Source organism: Lactuca saligna, chromosome 3, assembly GCF_052625555.1.
Source record: "Lactuca saligna cultivar CGN05327 chromosome 3, ASM5262555v1, whole genome shotgun sequence".
In the NCBI taxonomy this organism is placed as follows: Eukaryota; Viridiplantae; Streptophyta; class Magnoliopsida; order Asterales; family Asteraceae; genus Lactuca; species Lactuca saligna.
In genome coordinates this window covers 167,563,048-167,574,017 of record NC_136419.1, presented here as the reverse complement: position 1 = coordinate 167,574,017, position 10,970 = coordinate 167,563,048, and the positions used below count along the sequence as shown (strand labels likewise).

The window sequence follows — 10,970 nt, the reverse complement described above, 5'->3', positions numbered from 1 at the left end:
ATTTTCATTTTTTTAATTAATTAGATTATAATTCTAAGATAATTCTGTTAGAATGATATTGTATGAGAATGTCAGATCATCTAAAATAAATTTTTTGAATGAATGAATATTTTGAAGACAAACAATAGTTTTGAACCATCAGTTTAAAAATAACCTTAAAAACTTCTTGGAGAAAACAGAATTAAAATTCGTGATTCCATTCGAAAAGTAAACATCAAAATCTAACAACGAGTACTACATTCTAAAAGAATAATGTTGTCCGTTTCAATTTTGTGGTCCGTTCTTCAAGCATCAACTTCTGTGATTCCAACAGAATTAGAATTCGTGATTCCATTCCAACAGAATTGGAATTCGTATCTTACCTAACCAATTGCAAATAAAATCATATTCCCCAGCATAAACAAGCATCTGAATACCATCTTCCAAAAGCACTGGAATCCCAACCTTGAAGTTGGAACACAAGAATACCCCGTTTGACTTAGGAAAAGTCAAAATTGAACCACTTCACATCTATCAGGAATCCTGATTGGCATCCACTAAACCCGATGTATGTTCTAAATTCAATTCTGATCGTGATTGATCCGGATTTTGAAGATATGATTTCGACTTCCAATGAAGCTTGCTATACACAAACCAATTTTCTATCCTTTGATACTCGAACAGTGAACGATAATACTGATTTTTGCTTCTGAATGATTTTAGTTGCAACATTCAATCCCAAGTTAGTAATATTCGAAATCGCTGAATGTTGATACGATCGATTTCTATTCGAAATAGATTCTGGTGAGTTCGGTGGCGATGGTGGCTGATGGTGTTGGTCGGTGAACGGACAAGCTCCAACCACTTATGTTCTTCAATCATCGGCATTGGTTAGGTTGAAAAAGTAGGGATGGATCGGTGATAAAGAAGCAGTAACGGTTTCAAGGGATTTAAAGGAAAGCAATCCAATATTTTAGGGATTAATTAAATTTTTATTTAATTAACAAAATTAATTAATAGGTAAGATTATATATCCTTATTTAAGTTTATGAAATGATTGGCCCACATTTATGCATACAATAACACAATAATTAGTTTAAACAAATGAACCTAACTCTCTCTCTCTCTCTCTCTCTATATATATATATATATATATATATATTTGATAGAATTACTAATTTTCAAATTAAACAACAGATTGAAATTATCATAATGCAAAATAAAATACCATATATAAGAACGATAATTCCTTTCAAAAAAATATCACATGTCAAACGAGTTACATAACGTTACATGTCAAACAACACTACCTGTCAACACGAATAACACTTAAAAACATGCTTTTTCCTTCATTTGGAGCACCCGCTATTCCTATATCAACAACCAACTTTAGGTCCAATTCCAACCACCCATAAAAGAACAGCAGCATTGTAAAAGAACAACATTAGAAGATCAACATTTGCTTGATTTGATGATTCAACATTAGTTGCCCTTGGACTTATTCCTCTTAAAAAGATATATATATATATATATATATATATATATATATATATATATATATATATATATATATATATATATATAGCTTGTGTGAACAGCAGGTCCACTAGATGCTTCATACATAATATAATACATTTCAAGTCTAATTTTGATGATAACAAACTTGAAACTTTTAAAATAAGAACAAACCTCTAGTGGACCTTCCAAGACCCTCAAAGTGTCATTCATATATGAACTTTTTGTTGCTTGTTGCGTCTTTTGTAGAGGTTATTCCAGAACCATCTGCACCTTGGCTTTTCATCTTTATTTGATCACTCTTCTTTTTTGTGTGTCACTGGTTCTAAAGCTTTAGAGCTTGTGTATTTTCTACTCTTTGTAGGAGGAAGACCAAAACTTGCATCATTATTAGACTTTGATTTTTCTGTGAAAAAAGTAAAAAGTGTTGAAAAGTAACCTAGATTGTTAGTTGGCATGTTAATGTTTGTTAAATATATAAGTTACTGTTAGTATTATAAGTTAGTTCTGTTAAGAATGGCAGTTACATGTGAACCATTGTATTGGTTCATGAAACGTTGCGATGGGTGGGTTACACCCAACTGTTTCTGGTATTTTATATATATTAGTCATATGTATTAGTATGGGTATTGTACGTATTTATCATATTAATAAAAAGTCAAATTTGATGTGTATCTTATCTTCTATTTGACATCCTTATCTTTATCCCCAACAAAAAGATAATTTAAATCGGTAATTTTTTCAAATGAAGTAGAAAAGTAAATTATTAGAAAGAATGTAAATTCGGGCTCACCTGTGGATCCGAATTTCTGATGCAAATCCTGTTAAAAAGATGTTTCGTGTAATTGTTACTAATTAAATATCATATTACTAAATAAAGTTTTATAAAAGAATAACTTACAGTTGCAAGGTTGAAATCTATGAGATAGCCCTTGGAAGCCCTGAGAGAGAAAAGGAAATTTCCAGGCTTAATGTCTATGTGAACTACTCCCCGAGGACAAAATCGGAATTAAATATTTTTGATATGGGAAAATTCTCTTTGATTAAAATAGTTACCTATTTATGAAGACTAGAAAATGCTTTGAATAAACAGTAGTCATACCACCGGAGTTGTTGGACATCTATTTCTCTCTTCAAGACCTAAACAAAAAAGAAAGAAAAGCTTAAGGATATTAACAAGGGGAACTGTTACTTCCACGGACATTTTTGATAATACACTGATTTTTTTTAATGAAATTGACAATTATACCCTTATTTATATTTAAACTTGTAATTGTTACTCAAATGCAAACTCCTGCAATGGCGTTTGCGTGGTTCTTGGTTTGGTATAATGGTTTACTAAAATTCTGCATTTGAAAAATACACTTAGGGGCATAATTGTCAAATTCCTCTAAAATCAGTGGACTAGTTTGATTTGTTGCATTTTATTTTCAGCATAGCAGGACTAGTTTGAGATTCAAATAGATAACTAAAAACTCAGAAAATTGTCCCATCATTTGAGCCGCTGCTTTTTATTTTTTCAAATATAGTTCATGTGCTTTTTATCATGTGAAGACCTATATCCAACAAATTCTTCACACGGTGATTTTGGTAAAATCATCGGCTAAGAGTAATCAACTGAAACAGTTTCACCCAAACTTGTGATGTCGATTGTTATTGGAGTTTCCAGTCTTCAATATTACAACGTAAACTGACTTGCACCATTATTTTTTTTTCAAGAATAAGTTTATAACTACCAAGCTCTTGCTGCAGACAAATCAAAGAATCAGATAATTGACAATTCATACAATAAAAAATTTCCACAATTCATACTCATGTACAGAGAATCATAGAGTCATACGCACACACAGAATCAATATGTTCAATTCATCAAAACTTTAAACTTTGACAATTCATTCGCATAGCAATGACAGTGCTTGAGAATCAGAGATTGAAAATTCATACACATACACATGGTTTTAACATAATTAGATCATGAGAATCACTTACCATTTGAGAGTGAGATGAAGAATCTGATCCGATAAGAAAGCAAGATCGAATAAGGAAGGAACGTCGTTAGCCCTGGAATCTTTTTCCCTGTAATATTTAAAAACTTAAATGAAGGGTATAATGGGCAGTTCAAATAAATCTCAGTGGATGGATTAAAATTTACAACCTTGTAATTTTAAACTCAGTGTTCATATTTGTTTTCATTACCTGAACCTTCTTCTTCCTCTACAAATGGTGTCTATAGTTTACAAGAAAAGTATATGACAAATGGTGTCTATAGTTTACAGGAAATTGCCACTTGTAGCAGATTAAAGAAACTAAATTTGATACCATATTCTCCTTGCTATCTTCCTCAAGTAGCATCTTCCAAAGCACTGTTGAATAAATTATATATTTATATTCATACACTGTATAAAAAGATATTCAAATTTAAAATAAAATGTTAATAGGGAAATTGAGATGCATACCGAGCACCTTTTGCAAGTGCATCAGATGCAGGTTGTGAACTCCCACATTCATTATATAACTTAGAAGCACTTCTGTAAAAATCAGCAACTTCATAATATTGAGTTGTTTTTCCAGCCTAAATTACCTATTAAATAAATCTTTTACCAGTGTAGGTAGAAGGTCTGCAGCATTGAGTGGAAGTCCAGCCCCATCAACCATCCAGGGTTTTTTATTAGATAATTCGTTTGCCTGTGCTGCCTTCACTCCAGTAGTAATTAATTCGTTCAATCTTGCCTAAAAGAGCATTAAAAAAAACTTAAACTTATATAAAGTAAAAAAAATCATAAAATAATTGGTATATTAAGAGGTAACATGGTACAAGAAAAACAACCTTAGCTTCTTCCATTTCAATACTTGCATTATCAAGTCCATCTAACATTAATGAACCCTTGCTAACAAGTGAAACCAATGTTGGTGTTAATTGTCCTTCCAAGTCTAGGAGCCCCTTGGCAAATGCAGCAGATTACATCTGTCAAGATTGATAAGTCATCAAATGGGACCCACAAAGAATAAAGTAGAAAAATTGAAGATGATATTGATACCTGCACACGACCCTCATCAGAGCTGTAAATTTTAAGGTCATGGCGATATGTGCTATGAAGTCGAAGGAGTCCAGTATCTTCACCTGGATACATAGTGTTGCGAAAATATCTTCCAAGTTCTTCAGACTGTAAATAAAAAATATGTACATGACTAAAGAAATATAAGAACTTACCCAACTTCACCTCTCCTTGTTTAGTTAAAGAAAACATGAGAAAGTAAATCTAGAGTAATATAAAGAACATATTTTTATCAGAACTTACCCAACTTCACCTCTCCTTGTTCAGTTAATAAAATATTACCTCCCTTAATATCACGATGCACCTTGAAAATCGAGTGCAAATAGGATAAACCCTTCAATGCTTCAGTACATATATATTCTATTTGGTACTCCTCTAAAGCCTCATCAGTGACATTCATCACATTAGCAACACTTCCTCCACCACAATACTCCATTACAATCTGCCACCACATGGAATCATCATCAAAAATAAATAGAGAGATGAACACAAATGATGGAAAATATACAATTATTATGGGAAGAACATAAGTGAATGATGGAAGAGTGTTCATACCCAAAGATACTCCTCACCCTGATAGTTTCCTAAATAACGAACAACATTAGGATGATTGCATTGCTGCAACATCTCTATTTCACATGAATACAACCTTAAAAAAGTGACACATATCTTCCAAGTTTTCTTGACTTTAGGAATTTCATGAGATCGAATGTCAAAGTTCTTGAGCACCTGTAGTGGAAATAAATAAGAAAAATTCATATTAATTCATATAAAAATGATGAAATCTGAAAAATGATGAGTTCATAAACCTGAATAAAAATGATCGACGGCGTATGGTATTTTCAGGACCATACCCACCCATTCATCCTCTCCGAATAAGGGCTGAACCCGAAATCCACTTTCACTCAACCTGAAATCGACTTCTTCAAAGGCACCGATGGGAGGTACATGTTTGCCCTAGATCCTGAACTCCCACCGGATTTTGTCCTAGACATCTTGCTCTTCCGTGCGTCGACTTTCTTCCTTGTGCCACTACGATAACGCAGACGTACCTACGAGAGTCGGTCCTCAAAAATTTCAGTTTCGGGTGATTCTGAGGTGGGACCATCGGTAGAGGAAGAATCATCGAGCGTTGCTTTCGTTGTGAAGGAGAAGTTTAGGGGGAGCGGCGCGTGGGATCTGAGTGGGGACAGAGGGAGTGGTGATTAGAAGAGAGGGTTGGAGAACACCGGTGTTATAGAAGTAGAACCTCTCCTTTGGGACTTGGGTGTGGTTGCTTTGCACTTTTAATAATATTAAGGTTAAAATTCACCTTAATAGGATACGGCTTGTAAGTTTGAGCAATAGAAGAAGTAAGCCTAAGGTCGTCGGACTTGATGTTGCCGACAAGGGGAGGCGAGGTATAGTGATTAGGGTTTGTAAAGAGAAAGGAAGAAGAGAATGAAGCGGTGTATTTAAAATTTTTAGATTTTAGGAGGATTTCATTTCCCCCTTTTGAGATTGTGCGTTTTGAGAAAAATTATAAAGCGACATTCAAAGAGGACGCACATTTAAAAAAAGCGCAGTCCGTGTTTGTAATTTTTATTTGTGGGACAATATTTTTAGGGCTCGCATAAATGCGTGTCCTCTATCCTTCAAAATTTGGAAGGCTGACATTAATTTTTAGGGCACGCACAAATGTGCGTCCTCTATCAGTGTGTGTCATTATTTGCGCTTCGTAAAATGCTGTTTTTCTAGTAGTGTGTTTTGATGCAGAGGGGGCATGTGATCGTGTACACATTGAGGAAATTGAAGCCTCATGAGGCAAACTACCCCACTTACGACCTGTAATTGGGGGCGGTGGTGTTTGCCCTCAAATTCTGGAGGCATTAATTGTATGGAGTGCGGTGCACTATTTATACTGATCACAAGAGTTTGAAGTATTTGATGGATCAGCAGAACCTCAACATGTGACAGAGGATGTGGTTGGATGTACTGAAAGATTATGACTGTGAGATCTTATACCATCCATGGAACGCCAACGTGGTGTCTGATGCTTTGAGTCGCAAGGCAGCGGGGTCTCCAATCGAGAACGTTTGTTTGAGGATGAAGGTAATCTCTCCGTCATTGGATATGATCAAGGAGGCTTAGGTGGAGGGTTTGAAGAGAGAAAATTGGAAATTAGAGAGCATTCGGGGTCAGATTCCATTGTTTTTTCAAGATGGTCGAGGTGTTTTGACACAGTGTCGCCGAGTGTGGGTTCCAGCATCTGGAGGAGCGAGACAAAATATATTGGAAGAGGCACACAATTCCTAGTTCTCTGTACATCCAGGGGCAACAAAAATGTATAGAGACATGAGACTGAGTTGCTGGTGGCCCTGCATGAAGCGGGAGATCGTTTGGTTTGTGGAGCTGTGCTTGACCTGTAGGAAGGTCAAGGTTGAACACTAGAGGCCTCATGGTAAGGTTCAACCGCTACCCATTCCCATGTGGAAATGGGAAGAGATCACCATGGACTTCATCATGAAGTTACCGAGGACAACGAGGGGTGTGGATGTCATATGGGTTGTCATAGACAGATTGATGAAGAGTGCCCATTTTATTCGGATCCCCGAGAGTATCTCTGCTGAAAAATTAGCAGATATTTGTGTGAGAGAGGTGGTGGTTAGGCACGGGGTGTCGGTGTCAGTGGTCTCTGATCGGGATGTCCGGTTTACATATAGATTCTGGAAGAAGTTCCATGAGGAACTGGGCACACAGTTACACTTAAGCACTACATATAACCCCTAAATAGACGTCTAGGACGAGCGGACGATCCAGACGCTCGAGGATATGCTTCGAGCATGTGTACTGGACTTCGGAGGGAGTTGGGATACATACCTCCCACTAGCAGAGTTTTCATATAACAACAGTTACCATGCTAGTATCGACCGACCCCCGTTTGATATGTTGTATGGTCGGAGGTGTAGGACCCATTTTGTTGGGGTGAGGTTGGACACCGAGTCATGGGGAGCACCGAGTTGGTGTTCAAGACTACCGAGTTGATTCAGCAGGTGTGCGGCCGACTCCGAGTCGCACAGAGCCATCAGAAAAGCTATGCTAACTGGCGCCCACCACATCTTGAGTTTCAGGTGGGGGACTTTGGTTTGGTAAAAGTGTAGCCATGGTAGGGGGTCATCAGGTTTTGAAAGAGGGACAAGTTAGGGCCCCGATACATCGGTCTGTTCAGGGTTTCTGCCCAGGTGGGCAAGGTGACTTACCGTTTGGATCTTCCGGACGAGCTTAGCAAGATTCACAGCACCTTCCATGTGTCACAGCTTCGAAAGTGTGTCACTGACGAGGCTGCAGTTATTTTATTGGATGACATTCAGGTTGATGAGAGACTGAACTACTTTGAGAGACACATTTCAGTTTTCGATAGGAAGACTAAGGCTCTTCATTACAAGGAGGTGAAGTTGGTGAAGGTGCAATGTCAGCACCGAAGATGCTCTAAATGGACATGAGAGCCGGAGGATGACATGCGGGAGCATTATCCCGATCTGTTTTCATCTGTTGATTTTGAGGATGAAGTCTAGTTCAAGTGGGGAAGAGTTGTTACACTCAAAATCAGGTATTACCTTTGGACCCCTTGAAATTATAAATATTGCATAATGATCCCTTAAGTACGCTGAGCGTACTTCAATAGTACGCTTAGCGTACGATGCATGGATGATCATGAAGGGCAAGCACGTACATTGGGCGTACCAAAGGGTACGCGGGGCGTACGTGACGAATGTTAAAACCCTAATTTCCAGTCATAAGACCTATATAAGCATCTTTTTTCTCATTTAAGCTTCACCCAAACCACCCTCCCTAACCCTCAAACGTCCCTGAAAACCCTAAAATCATTAGTGTATGTGTGTGTGTTCTTGAGCTTGTGAGTTTTTAACCACCATCCTTTTGGTGTTTTAGCGACAAGGAAGAGGAGGAATCAAGCTTGAACGAGGAAGAGCTTCTGGATCTTACATTTTGAGCAGTTTAGGAAGCTTGAGGAGGTAAAAAAAGCTTTCACCTTGATCATCATTTCCATTCTTAGAGCTAAGGTTTTCTCTTTAGTCCCTTTTTGTGTTCTTGGACCACCTCGTGAGAGTTGAGCAACTCTAGAGCTAAGGGAGGATATAGTTAAAGTCCTTTAGTCCATTAATAGCATAAAAATGGAGTCTTGATGGGTGTTTTGACCTCATGCACGGATTAAGACTCTTGGAAAGGTCTTAGTGGGTTGTTAGGAGCATATGGAACATGCAAAGGCATCAAGTTGCCAACTTTATGCCTTAGGACGTCTTAACGGACTCAGATCTAAAGATTGGATGTTGGAACATCAACTATTAAGCACTTAAACGAAGAAGGTTCTTAATATGTTTGTACGTTGGGCGTAGTATAGCGTATGCAAAACGTACAGCTCATGGACTCAATACGCTAAGCATACAGGAGTGGTACGCAGGGCGTGTGCACTCAGATCGGCTTGGACTTCTTTTAGGCTTGTAAGCCCTTTGGACCCTAATCAGTCATTGGGCCTGGTCATGTTTTGAGTTAGTGGGCCAATTTATCTGTTTTGGGCCATGATTGCCATGGTTGGGCTTTATTGGGCCATGAGGCCCATGAATGATTTTTGGACATGGACTTTGGGCCCATCAGCAATTGGGGACTTTTGGGCCATTAGGAAAGGACTTGGGGCTTGGGTCCTTTAATTGGATTATGTTCAACCCTAATCTTGGGTTAGTGGTATTATTGCTCATCATGGGTATTCACAGACTATTAGGAGAGCAACTTTCGAATTCAGCAGGCAGAGGTGAGTCTCCTCACCATACCAATGGGTCGAAGGCACCAAGGCTGGCCCATTGTGTGTTATGTGGAATGCTAGTTGATTGTGTGATATGCGATATGATAGTTATACTTGTGATATTAGTGTGGATGACCCTGGGGGGTTCCCATGGTAATAGACTAAGACCATGTGGGGGGTTCCCATGGCATTCAGTGTAAGACATTGGAGGGTTTCTGTGACAACCGTCAACTTTTGGTAAAGTCAAAGTCAACTAAAGTCAACGAGTCAAACCGGTCAACTCATCTAACCCTTTAATATTAGGGTTTCCATTATGTTTCTTATTGTACAACTCGCAATCTTAATACAAAGTATCATTTAGAGTTTTCACGTGTTCAGAAATTCTAAACCCTAATCAGTGTAACTGATCGATCAACTCAATAAAATATTAATACATACCCTTTGGGGGTGTATAATGCTTATAACAAGGCAAAACAGGGTTTACGAACCTTGTGTGGCGAAGCTAAATATCCAAAAAGTCACAAACGAAATCTCTCCCAAATCTCTCCAAGTATGTGAAATCTCTCTAAGTATGAGAAATCTCCCCCAAATCTCTCCAAGTATGTGAAATCTCTCCTAAATATCTCTAAGTATGAGAAATCTCTCTAGGTATGTGAAATCTCTCCCAAATCTATCCAAGTATGTGAAATCTCTCCCAAATCTCTCCAAGTATGTGAAATCTCTCCCAAATCTCTCTAAGTATGAGAAATCTCTCCAAGTATGTGAAATATCTCTAAGTATGAGAAATCTCCCCCAAATCTCTCCAAGTATGTGAAATCTCTCCTAAATCTCTCTAAGTATGTGAAATCTCACCCAAATTTCTCCAAGTATGTGAAATCTCTCCCAAATCTCTCTAAGTATGAGAAATCTCTCCAAATATATGAAATCTCTAACAGATCTCTCTCAAAATCTCTCTCATCTTTTTATAATCACTTGGGGCATTTCGACCCTTGAATTAGCCAAAAACCGCTCGAAAACGGAAGTTTACGCGAAAAACAGCTTTAAGGAGCCGAACCCTCTTAAGGATCCGAACCTAGCTTAAGGGCCGAACCCTCTTATAGGAGCGAAACCCTCTTAGAGCCGAAGCTCCTATTAGAACCGAAGTCCCTATGAACCGAAACCAATCCTCAGAAGACTGAAGGTCCCTTCGGACCGAACTACTAGCCAGCTTCGCCTTCGGTCCCTTCTGATGAGATCGTCTGTGAGACAGCTCAGACCAAACCTCCTCCTTCTCGGTTCCAATACACCAACCGAACCATGCCTTTGGTTCTAATGCTTCTAAGACCGAACCTCGCCCTTGACTTCGGATTTTCCCATTTTTCACCTGGTTTTCGACCACGACTCTGTCTTACGCCTGTTTTTGATTATTTTAACGTGGGATTTTCACCTAAACTTTTATTTTGTCATATAAGACCCCATATAATCATAACTTAAGCACATTTTTAGGGAAATCTTTAATTAAGAATAAAATCTAGTGGCTGAGATATTTAGGTGGAGTGTTGACTTATCCTTTGGGCAAGGACACAAGTTACCTCCCATACCCACTTCATGACCATTCCCAGTAACTATTTACCTATACCTAG

At 38.0% G+C, this 10,970-nt stretch overlaps 1 long non-coding RNA gene across 3 annotated transcripts; it reads right to left on the bottom strand.

Moving 5' to 3' along the window:
* Positions 1–1,234: 1,234 nt before the first annotated feature.
* LOC145034018 (uncharacterized) lies at positions 1,235–3,775 on the bottom strand. Of its 3 annotated transcripts, XR_013677830.1 has the most exons (7): positions 3,691–3,775; positions 3,484–3,570; positions 2,551–2,634; positions 2,396–2,435; positions 2,288–2,315; positions 1,669–1,900; positions 1,235–1,350 (listed from the first exon to the last, which is right to left on the bottom strand). It is a non-coding gene; the product is annotated as an uncharacterized LOC145034018 (long non-coding RNA). The 3 variants fall into 3 exon arrangements; XR_013677832.1 differs by lacking the exons at positions 3,484–3,570; positions 3,691–3,775 and adding an exon at positions 3,127–3,436; XR_013677831.1 differs by lacking the exon at positions 1,235–1,350 and having other exon boundaries at positions 1,570–1,900.
* Between the last annotated feature and the right edge of the window lie 7,195 nt (positions 3,776–10,970).